The sequence below is a fragment of the Nansenia antarctica genome (assembly GCF_963989245.1).
Source record: "Nansenia antarctica genome assembly, chromosome: 1".
NCBI classification, from domain to species: Eukaryota; Metazoa; Chordata; class Actinopteri; order Argentiniformes; family Microstomatidae; genus Nansenia; species Nansenia antarctica.
This window is the reverse complement of record NC_137674.1, coordinates 5,172,651-5,190,650: the sequence shown is the minus strand read 5'-3', so window position 1 is coordinate 5,190,650 and position 18,000 is coordinate 5,172,651. Positions and strand designations below refer to the sequence as shown.

General features: G+C 44.1%; 1 protein-coding gene across 4 annotated transcripts in view; it reads right to left on the bottom strand.

Annotated features, from left to right (window-relative positions):
• macrod2 (mono-ADP ribosylhydrolase 2) overlaps positions 1-18,000 on the bottom strand; it is a 540,574-nt gene that overhangs the window by 145,375 nt on the left and 377,199 nt on the right. The window lies entirely within an intron of this gene.

Here is an 18,000-nt window from a genome sequence, read left to right as displayed (position 1 = left end):
TTATTGATTCACCATTAAAAGAAACGCGTTATGCCCAGTCTCCTCTTCAACAAATTAAATGCATCTTTCAATAGGATTTCAATAAAAACTCCCTCGTTGCTATGACTGTATTTTTGGGTCATTGTCCTGCTGTATGATGAAGCACCCTACGATGAGTTTGGAGACATGTTGTTGTACTACGTAGGGCTGACAAGATGTTTCTATTAAGTTATCCTGCTGCTGCTGCTGTCGGCAACTGCATCTTCATTGAAGACAAGTGAATGAATGAATGAATGAATGAATGAATGAATGAATGGTCTTTATTGTCATTGCTATAGTACAGGTACCAAACAACGACATTTAGGAGGGGTGGCTCCCCTGGTGTTAGGAAAGAAAAAAAAACCTAAAAAAACAAGAAGGTAAGGAGCTGGTTTACATAAATAAAGGCTATGTACACTATCCACTATACTATACTGTACAGATAGACGACTAGGGTTGTCATTTTGCACATAGTGTTATAACACCCCCTCCACCATATTTCACAGATTAGGTGGTATGCTGTGGATATTGGGCAGTTCCTATTCTCTCCACACTTCACTCTTTTTTTTGTAATCAATTATTTATTGCACATTTTATTTTATTTTTTCCCTTATCTAACCCCGCCCCCCCTCCCCCCCCTCCCCCCACTATATCCACACTTTACTCTTAACATCACACTGGTACATGTTAATATTTGTCTCATCTGCCCACAAGACAGTTTTACCCATAACTCTACAGGCTCTTTTAGGGACATTAATTTAGCAAACTGTAACCTAGCCATCCTCTTCGTTTGACCAAAATCTATAGTTTGGAACATTTTAAAAGATAGGATAGAAAGAAAGGGTGATCTCACAAATAGCAAATGGCCTCACCCTTTCTTTCTACCCTTTTAATGTTCCAAACTGTAGATGTTGGTGGGTTTAAGGTCTTAAAGGCTGTGTTTCTGATTGATTCGGTTTGATATTTCAACCTCATAATGGCTTCCCTGACTTTCCTTGACGTCTCTTTGGTCCTCATGTTGACAGACACCAATAGCAGACTCTTCAGGCAAACGAAAAGCCTAGAATCAATACTAGACATCGTGAGGTCTCTTGTGACTGCACAAATGATGTAATGGAACACACCTGTATCATAGTTAGACATTATACAGACTTTCGTATTGGTCTTATATCATTCCTGTAGCCTTAGACAGTTCTTGATATGTGTGACATTCACGATCTGTAGGCTAGACATTCAGATTCAGCTTTAGCTCTGCTTACAATGAGCTCAAATCATTTCCCATTACAGTTTTTTCTCTATCGCTTTAACACTAACATCAGAACCTCAGACACAATGACCGAAACCTGAAACTGGTATATTTTATCTCACACCAATTCTTCACAATGTCAAACACATTTCTTGCTTATCACTCATTTCGCAGCTCACAGTTAACAAAACACGACTACATACAATTCTCTACATTTGGCACAATCTTCCACATTTGGCTAAAATCTCTCCACATGGAAAACACTACCATTCAGAATGCTAAACTCAAACCACCAATCACACAATCACACTCCTCATATGGGCAAACACCTATTGCTTTTGAATTAGCAATAATAGCTTTAGCAATAAAAGGTGAGCTCTCTTGTGTTGGAGAACAATGGATGCCAACGTTGCAGAGAAAGGTCGAGCGAGAGGTGTGATGTCGATGAGGTCCTGTGGCCAGACAGCAACAAAAGGCAGGATGCAGCCGAATTGCTTTTACTACATAAATGTACGGCTACACAGAGTAAAATTATTGGGTTCAGGTTCATTTGACATTGGCATTGAAGCAGAATACAAAATCAATAATAACATAAAGCAGGATATAAAAACAACAAAATCAACAATAGCAGCGATAGCAGCAGAATGCAAATCAACAATAATAGAATAAAGTAAATGAGTGGTAAAAGAAACAAGTACGATGAGGTAATAAGGTGATACGTTGATAGTAGTTGTACTACAGCGGGACCAGTCGTGCTGCTGTAGAACAGTAGTGCAAAAAGCTGTGTAGATTCCAATTACATGACCAGTCGTCACTGCAATATCTGCATATGCAACTGCATATGCAATATCATAGAGTATGCAATACTATAGTTCAGGTATGATACATTACAGGAAATTCAAGTAGAAGTCAGGTGGTGCAAAATGCTGTGCAGCTTGCATGGGATGTAATACACTGTGGTACAGTGAGTGTGTAATATGGTACAGATATGGACCAGTACAAAGTTCAAGTAGAAGTAGTGTTCAAGTAATCAGGCAGTGTGCAGGTAGTCATCATGTTTTGCCTTATACCAGTACATTTCCCAAGGAGCCTGATTGCTTGAGGGAAATAGCTGTTCGTCATCCTCTGGGTTTTAGCCCCGAGGCTACGGTACCGTTTCCCCGACGGCAGTAGTTCCCTGGGGTAGTGGTGGTCTAGTGGATAGTGAGTTGGTCTTGTGATCGGAAGGTTGTGAGTTCAAATCCCGCCTGAAACCACACCACTACTAGTGTGCCCTTGAGTAAGGCACTTAGCCCTCAGTTACTCTAGGGGGAATGTCCCTGTAATTCGTAAATGTAAGTCGCTTTTTAAAAAGCGTCTGCTAAATGGCAAAATTATTATTAAAATTAGTAGTTCGAACAGTCTCTGATTTGGATGGCTGGGTCTTTGATTATCCTGAGGGCCTTTATGACACACCGGTCGCCGTAGGTGTCCTGGATGGAGGGAAGCACACAACCACTGATCTTCTCGGCTGTCCGCACTACCCGTTGCAGCGCTTGTTTTGGGCAGTGCAGTTCCCGTACCAGGCAGTGATGCAACCTGTCAGGAATGGAATGGAATGGACTTTATTTGTCATTGCTACAGTACAGGTACCAAACAACGAAATTTAGGAGGGGTGGCTCCCCTGGTGTTAGGAAAGGAAAAAGCATAGATGCATAAAATCACAAGAAGGTAAGGAGCTGGTTTACATCAATAAAGGCTATGTACACAATCCACTGTACTATACTGCACAGAGAAAGCTCTCGCTTGTGCCTCTGAAGAAGGCCCCCAGTATCTTAAGCTCTAAGCCAAACTTTTTAAGCTGCCCGAGATGGAAGAGGTGACGTTGTGCTTTTTTCTCCACTTGGTTGGTGTGTACGTACATCCCAGGTGAGGTCGTTGGTGATGTTAACAGCCAGGAACTTGATGCTGGTAACCTTCTCTATAGCATACCTGTTGATGGTGACAGGGTCTTGTGCCTGCCTCTTTTTCCTAATTTTGCCATTTAGCAGACGCTTTTAATCCAAAGTGACTTACAATTACGAATTACAGGGACATTCCCCCTGGAGTAACTGAGGGCTAAGTGCCTTACTCAAGGGCACACTAGTAGTGGTGTGGTTTCAGGCGGGATTTGAACTCACAACCTTCAGATCACAAGTCCAACTCACTATCCACTAGACCACCACTACCCCAGTCCTTTTCCTGAAGTCCACCACCAGCTCCTTGGTCTTGTCAGCGTTGAGAGCAAGATTATTGGCCTGGCTGTACTAAGCCAGACGGTCAGCCTCACTTGTGTAGGCCGTTTCGCCGCTGTGGGTAATCAGACAAAAATCACTGTCGTGTCGTCGGCGAACTTGGTGGGTATACAGGGAGTAGAGGAGAGGGCTTAGTACACAGCCTTGGGGGGGCTCCTGTGCTGATGGTCAGGGAGATGGAGGTCTTACAGCTTAGATCTCTACCACCTGTTTTCAGTCCGTCAGGAAATCCAGGATCCAGTTAAATAGGCTGGAGTTGATGCCTGAGTTCCTGAGCTTGCTGCAGAGTCTGGAGGGGACTATTGTGTTGAATGCCGAGCTGTAGTCTACAAACAGCGTCCTCACAGAAGAGTATCTCTGATCAAAGTTTGTGAGGGCTGTGTGTAGTGCTGTAGCAACAATGGCGTCACCTGTCGATCTGTTACCTCGGTAGACAAATTGGTGCGGGGTCTAGGAAGGGTTGCAGCTGCCTGCAGATCAGGATCTTGATGATCTTCTCAAACTATTTGCTACTATGGAGGTGAGAGCAACAGGGCGCCAGTCATTTAGACATGTCACCTTAGCCTTCTTTGGTACCGGGATGATGACAGATGACTTGAAGCAGGAGTGCACTATGCCCGTGGAGAGTGAGAGGTTGAATAATATTGTATGATGGTAAAGATACCAGCCAACTGTTCTGCGCACACCCGGCCAGGGATTCCATTTGGTTCAGTAGCTTTTGCGTTTCTTTATGCGCATGAAAACCTCTAGCACGTCTTCCACAGTGATGAACGGATCCTTCTGTGTCGTCTGTGTAGACAACACAAAAATGAAGCTGTTCAGCTCATCTGGTTGAGAGTCAGAGGTGTTGCATGTACCGCTGGGGCTCTCTTTGAGACCAGCAATAGTGTGTAGCCCCTTCCACACGCTCCGTGGGTTATTGCTGCTTAGTTGTACTCTATATCTTTGCTGTAATCCTTTTTAGCTGCTTTAATGACTTTCCGAAGGTCATAGTTTTAATATCCAGCAGGTCACTGCCGTTCTTCTCATGGCTAGAGCTGACTGAACTTCGCTGGTAATCCATGGCTTCCGGTTTAGAAACACCCACTGTTTTTGTGGGGACCACATCCTCAATAGCCTTCTCTATAAATCACATTGTACCGGACGCGATCTTGTTTCCGTCACTGCTATCTTCTGCGAAAAATTCCACCATTGTCTAAAAGCAGCCCTGGAGAGTGGCGTCTGATTCATCAGACCAGCATCGGCTCGTTCATATGATTGGTGGAGACGGTTTAAGCTTGTACATGTAGGCGGGCATAAGGAGGATAGCAGAGTGGTCTGATTTGCCGAACGGTGGAAGGAGGAGGGGTTTGTAGGCGTCCCGGAACAGAGTGTAACACTGGTCGAGGCATGTGTTTACATGTTGGGAGAACTTAGGTAACAGTATGTCAAAGAACAAAAGTTGGACTTGCTCAAGCAATCCCACTAATAATTCAAGCATATGCAAGTAAAATAATTATATCTATTTACTGTGGAACACAATCACTTTCCATCAGGCACCAACAAGGAACTGATGACCATTAAGGATGCTTTGAGCCCAACACCGCCTAATGAACTAGCAATCATGGCTGCCTGTTTCTGGAGGGGGAAAGGGCCCTTATAGGGCTATTCAGAGCTGGGAACACATTTACTGCTCACATGCTAACTAAGACTGGGGCCATGATGGCTCTGATTAAACAAAACTGTTCCGATATGACACACTCATCTCAAATCACTTCACAACAATTTCATAATATAGCCACTTCACTGCATCGCTGTTTGGGAACTGGCATGCTTGTTGCTTTAATTACTCAATGACTTTGTTTGTGCTGAGTTCAGTGAAAAACAAGACTTCCTGTTAGGGAATATTATCAGATGAAGTGCTCCTGCAATGTAAATTGATTGGTGTCCTTTGGCTTTTCTCCCATAAGCTAAGGGGTTTCTCAGATCGAGAAATGCTAACATGCAGTACACTACGTAACACGTTCAAGGGTGAATACAACAGAAACCTCCAGTAAGCTATCACTTCTTCCCTACATCACATATTAAACACATCAAGGGCTTTCCTTGCCAATTAGCTAACTTTGTCATTCAGAACCCAATGACAAAACAGATATTTGAATACGTTAAGGACGTTTTTAGAATACATTTACTTTCCCCATGAAGTCAAAACACAACACTGCAATAACCTTGGACTGGTGTACACAACAACACATTGTGGTCCATGTAGATACCTGCTAACTGTGTGGATCTAAGGTTAGATGTCCAGTTAAGAGAGAGCTGGGTGAGACCAGGAAGTTGATTGACAAAGTTGAACCGTGAGATTCAGTACTTCCTCAGTTTCATTCAGTTTCATGTTTACTACTTGTTTCTGTGTCTCAGTCTCTCTGTGACAATCCTTGCCACCACTGAATTCAGAAGATATATGACTAAATGGTCAGAATAGCTTCATTTATTCCGAATTTCACAAGCTAAATGTGAAATATGAAAAAGGAGAAAGTAGGAAAGGGCTGTTTTAAATTCAAAGGTGTCCTCCAAAGTGCGCTGGACCATTCATAAAAGAGGTGTGTGACATTTTACAATATCAAGGTCATTGTTTGACAATGAGAAACATGTTTAACCCGCTAAATTACACCAGGAAATGATTACTCAAGTACTACATGATGATTTAATGCTAACATGTCATATAATTTGTAATTACCTTGGGGGAGAAGAGGGAGGGGGGATCTACCTCAAGGACTCGCAGCAAAAATTTAAAGACCAGGGGGCCATTTTCTCAACTTAAATGCTGTCTCTGTCACAAATTAAACCGCTAAGAAAGTATGCATCCTGAATGCGAGATTATATTTTGGTAGCTAACACAGTGTATGCATGCAAAAGTATGTTGTGCTCAATCAATGTCATTGAAAATGGAAAAACAGCATGTAGTGCCTAATGTTTCTTTCAAACGAGCCACTTGAGCAACAAATGACCTAAAGCTCTTATGATACACTCCGCCAAACACTCAATAATGTGAATTTGGAATCCTAGACCCACTTCAAACGCCCCACAGTAGAAAACAGAAGGCTGTGGAAGCCGGCAATAAGTATTCTAGGGCCTCTCTAGCAATCTCCAACATCAGAGAAAAGCTGATCCTGCTCTGAAGGCAGGAGTTAAGGGCTAATAGTATCTCCTCATAAACCTGTGGAAGGTGCTGTGTTGCTTTCTGAATCGCTGAGTAGGCCTTGTTTGTGCCTGTTTAAAATGGTGAGTCAATCAGCCCGGGCCAGGCGTGGAGAGGCAGCCCTCGTTAGCCGTGACCTTGGGAGATAATAATGACACTAAACTGGCTGTGTGTGGGGGAACAGCACCATGATTAAAGAATTATGTGGGAGAGCATAAACATGGCACGCCTCCCAATGCACACAATCACTCACCTGGGCCTAAGGGAAGACTGCAGTATGTTTGATAACACACACACACACACACACACAAACACACACACACACACACACACACACACACACACACACACACTAAGAGTCAGTGCGGATTGTACGATTTGTCTGGTCAGGGTGTTTCAAGGTGAGGAATGTGTTTGCTTATACAGTCAAATCTGAAAATAATATGTAGCACACATACTCATTTGAAAACAGAATTGAACACAAGCCTCTGTGAAGTGTGGGTATAGTAAATCAAGTCCACTTGTATTCCAGATAGGTATTACGATAGATTAGAGGAACAAAGACTAGAGTTGTCAAGAAAGGAATGTCAGCGACATGATAAAATCCCTGTAAGAAGATAAAAAGCAATCTAGTCCAATAATGCCAAACAAAAACTTCTCCTCCTATCTTTACAAAATAGGACGGACATGAACAAAGAGTGGCTTTCTTTCCCTCAATTCACCTCCTTTCATTAATTCATCCTCCCGTCCGTCAACACCAACAAAATGGCAGTCAAACATTTCGCCGGCCTCGCGAATCACTCAACGTGCCTGTCCTCAACACAGAATAAATCATTTTTTGAGAAATTGTTACGAGCAGTTGTAATTACCTGCCTGTTATTAAAAGTGGGTAGCATTTGTGTCACAATTTGATGTAAACAGACACCTCTCGGAAATGAGAAAGACGTGAAATTCGTCTTGAAAGTTTTTTTTTTTTTTTTTTTTTTCAGATTTTCGTTTTTGTAGCTAACATTCAACTCGAAGATGTGAAGTACCCACTCGTTATTTTTCCGAACAGTTTTACGTTCATTAAATAAGTGTAATCTATAACACAATGACTTCGTTTCTTGTTGTTTGATGGGGATTCATTATCTTTGATGGGGATTTTCTGTGCTTAGTGATTTCAGGTGTAGCAACTTTCAAATACTCATGTCGTCTTCAATTTGTTTCCGATTTCAATGTATGATGCATCATTTGAAAGCTTACAATCTGTAGTTTAAGCACATGTAAAAAACAGAAAAATGATTTTGCCTACAGGTAGCCCTTTTCATTGGCAGTTGTCACATTTGATATCTTGGTGTAGCTGTGCTCACTGCCTCTCTCCCCATGCATGCATGTGTGCTGTGCATGAACTAATAACATATGGAAAAAAAGGTACTGGGGGAGGTGTATTGTAGCAGTCAGCAGGCCCTTTAGCGGCGCGACAGGAAGCCAATCGGTGTGTCTAAAGGTGTTAATGTGCCACAGACACCTGCTTTTTTCTACGCACATATTTACATATCTGCCTTACATCCCCTTACCCCTTTTAGTGATGTCCTTCTGGTACAGAACCTGTGAATTCTCGTCTTTGTTTGGGTGATCGGTGAATCCAGATCATTTTGAGGGTGGAAATGCCATCTAAGTTCTTGACTTGAAATGGTATTTCAGGTGTGTTCCATAGACCCTAGTGGGTAGATTTGGTATGTCCTCTGTGAGAGGAAACACAGTAGAGGGGGGACCTTGTACCGCAGACAGCCACATTTGTAACACAGGTCCACATGATTGTGGGGATAATTGGGTGCATGCCTGTTGAAATGGAACACCCTGATCGACCAGAACATTTCTTTTCACCTTCATGGACATGGGCCTGGTAAGGTAGATGCTCTGGCAGGTGGAGAACCTGGGTCATGTGTTCTTATTGGACAAACTCAGAAAGAGCCCTCCCCTTTTTTTTTTTTTTAACAAATCACTAAAGTGAAAAATAACAGCATCCGCACATTCAAACACTGCAAAACAACATAGTTTATTGAGAGCTCTCGGTCATAGACCTTCTTCAGGCATTTAACAAATCACTAAAATCGGTATTCTTATTGGACAAACTCAGAAAGAGCCCTCCCCGTTTCACACAGAAAAATACAACTCAAAAACTTGTTTCGTTCCCAATGAACCGTGGTTTCCTATGAGCCACAAACAGGTGGCCAGAGTGAGGACACACCCATGCTAATGAGTAAATACTAACAGTTCTATAAATAGCTGCATATTCCCTAGATCAATACTGATTTATTGAGCCATTTTATAGATATGTTCAGTAAAATGGCTTAATGTGCTTTATCATGGTGTTTCTTTACTTCATTACTGGTGAAACAGCTTATTCTTTGATGCAGAGTCATGTTAAACGTCACGCTTTGTAACTTTAATTAAATACATTAAGAAGAACGCACAGTTCCAGAGTTCTCATTACTATTCATTCGATAATAATTAAAATATCCATCTGCGGGTATTAAATTGAAAATGTCGCCATGCGTATCAACACCTTAGCGTAATGAGAACCGCTGATACGTGAAGACAAAAGGGAGGTGCAAGAGACAAAGAGGACACAAAAGGTCCTGATCGTTCTCAACTTCCCTGCATGTATGATGTCTCCTGGTTATCCAATCATATCCTCACATTTAGACAGCCTCTCCTGCTGGCACAGCCTCTGAGGAGTCGCTGGGATGACCGAATGCATCAGAGCGGCACTTCCCGCTACCATGGGGACGTGTGGCATCAATAATGAGATGGCTGTGTGTGACAGCTCTGTCCAGCTCCATCAGTGCACACTCCCTGCTGGACCCATTCTGCCTGTTAATTAACCGTAATGATGTAAACAAGAACTCATCGTGACAAACTGCAGCCACTGAAAAGCAATCTGTTTAAACAATCACTATGAGACGCCACCCGCCACGAGCTCCATCTCACCACTGGAACAGCAGCTGACAGTATTACGGCGCCAGCACAATTTCAGCACAGCCAGAATGAGTAGCACACACGGCTGGCTGGATGTCCCCTATCCTATCTCACAGCTCTGTTCCTTTAATATGGGGAGAGAGGTCTTTGTCAGGTGTTGGAGGAAACACTTGACAGCGTTGCACATGTTTTTCTGTCGTTTGGAGAACTAGACAAAGATGGTGTATGAACACTCATGTTCCTCTGTCTCAGAGACGCCTCGAGGACTCTCTCTTTCAGATGTGGGGGACATATTCTTGGATTTTCTTGTTCCAGTTATGTATCTAACGGTTATACTGAGGAGACATCGCTGGGACCAAATGTCACTGCCTTCATACAGCGTGGGTGTTGCATGTGTAGCATGTGTGTTACTATTTGTGGTGGTGTAAAAAAAAAAAGAAAAACACAATGATCCCTTTATACCCAATGCCTCCTTGGAGTGAATTACTGAGACTCACTCTGTAAATCTACATCACCGTAGATGGGTCATACAAGGTAAATACAACATACCCATGTGTCTGAATGTGAAGTTGCTAATCAGAACTAATTGCTGCCAACGAAGACTGAGTTCTCTGGGTCCATATCCATTTCTTTCATGTTTTGATTATCTTTCCTTTCTGTAAGATGTCAGCCTTGTGGGAATGCTCAGATTGTGAAAAAGAGTAGGTTGTCTCAGCGCAGCCCTAATTCCCATTGTGAAACAGAGAAGAGAGAGAACGATCTGCCTTTTGTTCTCTGATATTGCCCACATTCTCAAGGTATGTTTAATTAATGCGTGCTCATTGTGCAGTTCTCGTCTCCCCCTCAGTATGACTGGGACCGACATCTGTTTAATCAACATCTCTCTGTTGGGGCGGGAGCAGTCTCTGCTATCCTGAGATGGCATCACAGAGGGATACGACGGGCCTAATATACATTCACACAACCTTCTCCAAGATTCTCACATCCAGCTACAAGAGGAAATGTGGGAGTGAAACCGGTCCAAGTGTTGAAACAATGAATCTCAAAGCACCCGAGTGATGTTGGATACTAAACTAATTTATGAATCTGTATTATTGCCAGAAACGTATTAATACGGACCTGCATTTCAGTTTCCTTCTTCAGCAAGAATCCAGCTGAAGAGCCTCACCAGAAGAACACAGTAACCACCGTGAGCCTAGCTATGGACTCTTTAGAGCCAGTAATCAGGACCGCTGCACCCTTATCCACACACTGCATGGCCACTCTGGAGATCACCTCCTCAGTCCCCCATCAACCATGATCATCCTTGAGGGGTGCGGAAATGTCACATTTTACATATCCTAATATTTCACCGCACTAAGCTATCTTCAGTATAGTCCCTGTAAAATGTCAAGGGGATGCTGCTGTCTGTCCCCTTGCCCAGACCTAGAGGTTCTCTCTTCCTCTCTCTGCCTCTAAACTGGGGCGCTGTGGTAATTATCCCTCCTTTGCTCATTAGGTTGGACTGGGTGGCACACCACCACCACTCTAATTTGAGCTAATTGGCCCTGTGTTGCCTACGTTTCAGATCAGATAAATAGCGATGACAAATCTAAGCGGCGACATGACCTTTTTTTGACACCTCGGTCTAATTAACCTTTTAGACGCATGCAGGTGTGTGGATCTGGGGCATGGCCAACGACTGGTCCACAAAGTGCTGAGTGGTATCACGTGCCCAGCTGAACATTGATTTGGGTTTGGGGGAGGGAGGGAGGGAGGTGAGGGGTATGGGAGTTGACACAGGATCTGCATTTTTGTCACCCCCTAATTGGTTAACAGTCATTCTAGAACATTATCTAGATGCCAAGAAGGTGAGGAACTGTGGCAATTCAATTCAACAAATCACATTAGATCTGCACGGCATGTTCTTCCTGGAGGCTGTCCCCACGGGGCCTTCCGACAAGCTTGATCTCAAGCTCCCCAGGCCCCGCCACTGCCGAAGAGGACACGGCTAGATGAGATCACCCTGCAGGGCAACCTGCCACCTGTCTGCCAGCGTGTGCCCGTCCTCAACCAATGCCTCAAGGCTATCACGTCTTCATGGAAGCAGCCCTTCTCAGCCAACTCCGTGATGAATAGTCAAACTATTTCGAAGGCCACAAAGAAGAGATGGCTGGGTGGCCAAAAGATTGTGTTTCATACCTACGACCGGATCTACCACTCTGCGGCACAGGGAGACCGTGAGATGGGCACTAATGCGATTCTGTTAGTCTACCTTGTAGAGTCGATGCAGAAACATGTAGGAAGCTTTGCCTCTTTGTGGACTACGTGACCCGCTCCACGAGACGAGGCGTTACGGTGAGGCAAACACAGATCTCTTAGCAGTGCGGGACGTTGTGGAATCACCGTTGTTCTTTACGATCACAGATCACCACACTCCCACAAGGTCATATGCTTTCTTGTACGCCTTTGTCGTCCAGTGGGCCTGAATCCACCCAAACTCTACAGTGAGAGTGATCTGTCCCTGTTCCTGAGACACCACAATGTTGGTCAGAGGTCTTTATGACCTGAAATGGAAGCTTTTTGAGGTGAGGTGTGCCTTTTCAGAGCCCTTTTTTCTGAGATCTTCTTCTTCTTAAAAGGACCTGTTCGATAAGCTCTTCTTCTTCTTCTTCTTCTCCTTCTCCACAGTAAAAGGTGATCTCGGCATGCCGTGTGGGTTTCTGTTGGATGGCTCCTGTACGGCGGTACTGAGCCAGTGGCCAGGGAGCTATTAATAATAGCAAAATGCTGGGGCAGACTGTTTCCATTACTTACTTTAGTAGTCTAGTAGGGACAATATCAAGTTTTTCATCTGATTTCATCTGATACAGGAACAAATTAATCCAGGTTTGCCTCCAATTGATAAGTAATAGTCAGGTCATGAATGAGAGGGGTAGTCTGATATTTACAATGGTCTTGGTAGCCTTGTTTCTTTGAGGAATAATTTAACATGTTGTTGATAGTAGTAAACAGTACTCTTGGATTATGAGTTCTTGGAGATCAAATTACAGAAATACTTTTCGCTCATGTACCTTTGAGGGGACAGATGGAGGGGGACGGTAGACATCTCTGATCATAGAGCTGCCGATGACAAGATTGGAGGTGGTTGTGTCAGGTGGTAGCCATCTATTTTATTTTTATTTTATTTTGCCATTTTTAGCAGACGCTTTTATCCAAAGCGACTTACAACTACGAATTACAGGGACATTCCCCCTGGAGTAACTGAGGGCTAAGTGCCTTACCCAAGAACTCACAACCTTCCGATCCCAAGTCCAACTCACTATCCACTAGACCACCACTACCCCCCATCTAGTGCAGCCTAATGACTTTGACATGATTTGAGCATGATAACATGCTAACTTAGGGTCCGCTGACTTGCATTGGGCTTTGGTTAGAAATGCTAAGAACTAGCTGTTAGTTACAGTAACCAGATAAACAGAACCAAATTGTGGATAAAGCTGGGTGGTCATTGTGATGTTGTTCAGAGCCATTAGCTCACCAGAGGATGAGGTGAACTGTCATGGAAGACCAGAGGCCCACTTCTGTCTACTGACTAAATGAGCAGTAAACCTGTCACTCTCCCATCACACTTTACAGCTCAGTTTGCTTTGTGATGACCAGAAGCCAAGTGTGTGCACAATAAAGGCTTTAGATTTTGCTCAGCCATTACATAATTAAATTGGGTGTCACTGACACTCCAGGACAATCATTTATGAGACGAGAGGAAAAAGGGCTAGGGAAAAATATTCCACACGATCTGTTTGATGGATAAATGAAAATTAATTAATCACTTGGGGAGTTGACACTCAAAAAATAGAGTAAGGTGGGAGTATAGTCATTAAATTTCACACAATAACGTTTAGATACATACATAATTACAAAGTACAATACTCAATCTCACTACAGTAATAAAATGCACACTTGTAGTCACTTGACACCAACGTTTCTTGCAACATGATATGGAGGAAGTATGGCTATATCAGAACTACTGTATATAAGAGTCATGGAGGTCTTGCAGGACACAATGTCAACACATTATGTCAGACCCTGGTGACTCTGGAAGTGTGTCTGCTGCATGACCTCCTTGATAGATATACAGGTGTGTTACTCTATCCCTGTCACTACCACTGCTCTATGGTAGACAAGCCAACAGATATTCAATAGGGGGTTATCATTGTGAGGTCCACACAGGCTGTATATTTTGACGAACTAACACTATGTGCAATATGACAACCCTAGTCGTTTTATCTGTACAGTATAGTATAGTGGATAGTGTACATAGCCTTTATTTATGTAAACCAGCTCCTTTCCCTTCTTGTTTTTTTAGTTTTTTTTTCTTTCCTAGCACCAGGGGAGCCACCCCTCCCAAATTTCGTTGTATGGTACCTGTACTATAGCAATGACAATAAAGACCATTCATTCATTCACATGGATGTGTTTTCTCTATAAAATCGGTACTGTAGGTGTGAACCTTACACTTCCATGAACAACAATAATACATGAAGGTAAGTGTAAAGCCATTCTCATAGCAGCCTTAAAAAGAGCCCAAAGAGAAGGATTGCTAATGCCATCATACTACACCAATCATCACCAATCATCACCAATCCACTCGGCTTTCAGCATTTTCCTAACCAGGCAATTTGCGGTTTCCCTGCTGGATCCCCAAGTAAGCCCGTGTGTTATGACTACAAAACACTTCTGCAGCCGTCTGAGAGCGGAGAAGAAGACCACTAAATGCAGCCTGCGGCCCTGTCGCCGTCCACACTGACAGCTGTCTACGCAGAGACGGCCCACTGCACGAGGCCAGAAATAGCTTAATGACAGATGCTCTCGGAAAACATCAAATTGTGGCCCTGTTGTGGTCGAATTAAAAAAAGAAGGAGTCTCAATTTCCCATAAGAGCATTAGTCAATGACAAAAAACTCCTGACATGTCTCAGATTCACGCACACACCCATGAGAATATTGTCCTTGTTATTTCGTCTCACCAGAACGCTCCCCGAAGACTACTTCAAGCGGTTACTTCAAAAACAAAGAAAACAAAGCGAATCAATGCTTTGAAATAGCCACGGAGGCCTATTTGGAATGAGATGATAATGATGTTTTGGGTAAACATGCTTATTTCTCTCTTTTCTAAAGGTCACCAGTTGAGGGTGGGTAATATGGGCTCTGTAATGAGACACCAGCGAGGGCTGAATGGTGTCCAGATGTTGGTGTTCCCCTCCATAGTGACTGGCTGGGCCCTCCCGCATCCAACGACACATCCGGGACTCAGGAGGCGGCGTAAAAAGGAGAAGACATGCCACGCCATCTATGGACCTCGCTGAACCGTCTGCGCTCTGGGGTCGGACACTTCAAGTAATCTATGAAGAAGTGGGGCCTATCAGACAGCAGTGCGGCATGCGGGTGTGGCGAGCCTGAACACATGACTGCTGAGCACATCATCTCCGGCTGCCCCCTATCCAGCCCACCCTCAGAAGCTCGCCTTTTCCACTTAGGACCGGAGACGAGGGCGTGGCTGCACGACACGGAGTTGGCCATCTGATGATGTACGAAAGAAGAAGAAGTGACTGGCTGGTTCTGGCTGATAGACAGAACTGCACACACACACACACACACACACACACACACACACACACACACACACACACACACACACACACATACACACACACAGCCCATCGATGTCGATGATGACAGTGATTGCACCAAATAACTTTTTTAAAGGTTATTGTGGGTTATTGTGTCTATGCCATTGCATATGGCGATGTAGGCCAATAAACGACGCAGATGTAGTCAGCACATGAGAAGGAGAACCTGCAGCACCTTGGTGTCTCTGTGCACGCTGCTGCATTCTCCTGTCTGCGGCCTACTGGAGGTGTGTGTCATCTGGGTAGCAGGTGGATCACACGTTGTGGTGATCCAGTGCAGAGGGTTGGATGGCGCATCACTTTATGAGGGATTTGAGGTGATACTCTTATAGCCCTTTTTCTGGCCCCCTGCATACCTTCGTCATCGACCATCCTTCAGATGGCTGTAAAGAATTTACTGGCGGAGGCACAGGGTAGGTATGCCTGTTACATGCCCTACCCCGCACAGGGGGTTCTGTGCAATCACTTCAATGCTGGGGTTTATGTCCGGATGTAAATGTCACTGTAGGGCAACATGTCCTCCCATGACACACCCATGATCCGTTGTAGACACCGGATGAGTGATTCTAGAATTCATGTACTGGAGCCAAAGAGTCCTATGAGTCCAGCAAATAAGAGCAATGTGACCAACACACGCACGCGCACACACACACGCGCACACACACACACACGCACGCGCACACACACACACACACACACACACACACACACACACACACACAAACAAACAATGTTTTTTTCAAGAATATACAAGACACACAACATAGTGTATAGAGTTTAAAGGTTATTGGATGAATACGCAGGTCCTAGGGGAACAGACACATGCGTGCTGTCATGTACCCATAAGCACGCATACCCACAAATACAGAACTCAGGGCTTTTCATAAACACTCTGTTTTGCTGCATAACTCCACAAGCGCCAGACTTCCCCCCTTTTTCCGTTAGGTTGAGGAGCAACCATTCAGCCACCTGACACAGATTGGACAGAGACAGAGACAGAGTGAGAGAGTTAAAGCCTCTACTGTTCCAAAAAGCTTTCAGCTGCAGTCTGGGGGTTAAACAGTGGGTTTCTTGGCTCAGGGTGCTCGTCATTTTTCATCCGAAGGCCATCCCTCTGCAATGATCGGAGCCAACAGCTCCTCACACACAGCGCCCCCTGCAGACCGCCGGTGACACAGCAGACATATGGCTGCGACTGTACCATTCTGTCTATGCCAAATTAGTCTTGACAGCGTTGCATCAGCCTTGACTGTTTTCTAGACAAATAATAGTGCATACGAAGAAAGTTAGTAAAAAGCAACATATTACTTTGGATTTCTGGCAATATGAGCATTGCACTGACTGATTAAAAACTATCTAACTTCAATCTAAAGTTGAAATACTTCAGACGTCTACAGAGGCGGCCGTGGTTTTTTGTCAGTGTGGTGGCTGGCTGTGGTGTCCCCGTCATAAGAGTACAGCACATGTCTAAGGCTTTCTTAGCCTCGAGAGTGGTTTTGGGGCTCAAAATAAGATAAAGTAAGTAAGCACGTAAATAAGAGATTAGAAAAACCAGCTCGTTTTAATCTTTTATGCTCAAGTTTTGTGTTACATCTTGTTCTGACTTCTATCCCTTTGTAATGCCCTGGAATCCCCCTCAGAGAGCCGTCCATCGAGCCTTGTGTTCGCTGAACATCGAGCAAGAGCCCCCCTCCCGTCCTCCCCCCTCCCCTCAGCAGGCCTGACTGGCGGGGTGCCCGTCTGTAGTGGCCTCCCCCTCTCTGGTTTAGCCTGCAGGTCTCCCACTGCACAACACACAGAAACACCCCTTCAAATGAGCTCAGCACTGACTGGCTAACCAAGGATTTGGGACTATTGTTTGTCTGAACCAAGAGACTTGGTCTTTTAACAAACAACTTGGATCCAATGTAGCTTGAGAGCTGAGGGTTCATTTGACTACGCTTCCTCCCTATCAAGTCAAGAATGGATGATGAAACAGAATGAAGGTCATCGTGGAAACAGAGACAACAGAGAAAAACAAAACAGTCATTCCTTTTATTGCTTCTAAAAGAAGCCTTTCTGTTGTCCTTGTTGTAGCGAGGCCAAACAAGACTGCGGGTAAGATAATGGAATGATTGGGATCATCCTCTGAGGCCAGTCAATCACAGAGCACCACTGTTTCCACCAAAGGCCAGCTCAATGCGGAGCAGCTGTATAAATACATTAGACAGGACTCAGCTACCTCCCAGTGAAAACACAACTCTGTTTCTTATAAATATATGGATTATATTATTGGATAAATAAATTCAGACATAAACCAAATAAATATTTGGAATGTGCATGAAGCAAAACAAAGACTGAAACATTTGTGGATGAAAGAAAAAAAACTGGAGAAAAAAAAAGTTACGGTTCATTCCTATACTTCCCCCGATTGAGTCCAAATAGGCCCGACACAAATCAGTAGGCATTCCGTCTCACTACTCAGCCCCAGGCTGTCCCCCACACTGCCCCGTGTGTTCCCCACAGAGGTCCACGGAGAGCCATGTTTCTCCTCAGAGTTACATGAAAATGACACCTAACTTCACTTTCCGTCATGTTTTATTCATCGATGCTTTTAGTCATTGGTGTTTTGTGACTAAATAATAGACCCACTGTGTGTGATGTGTGT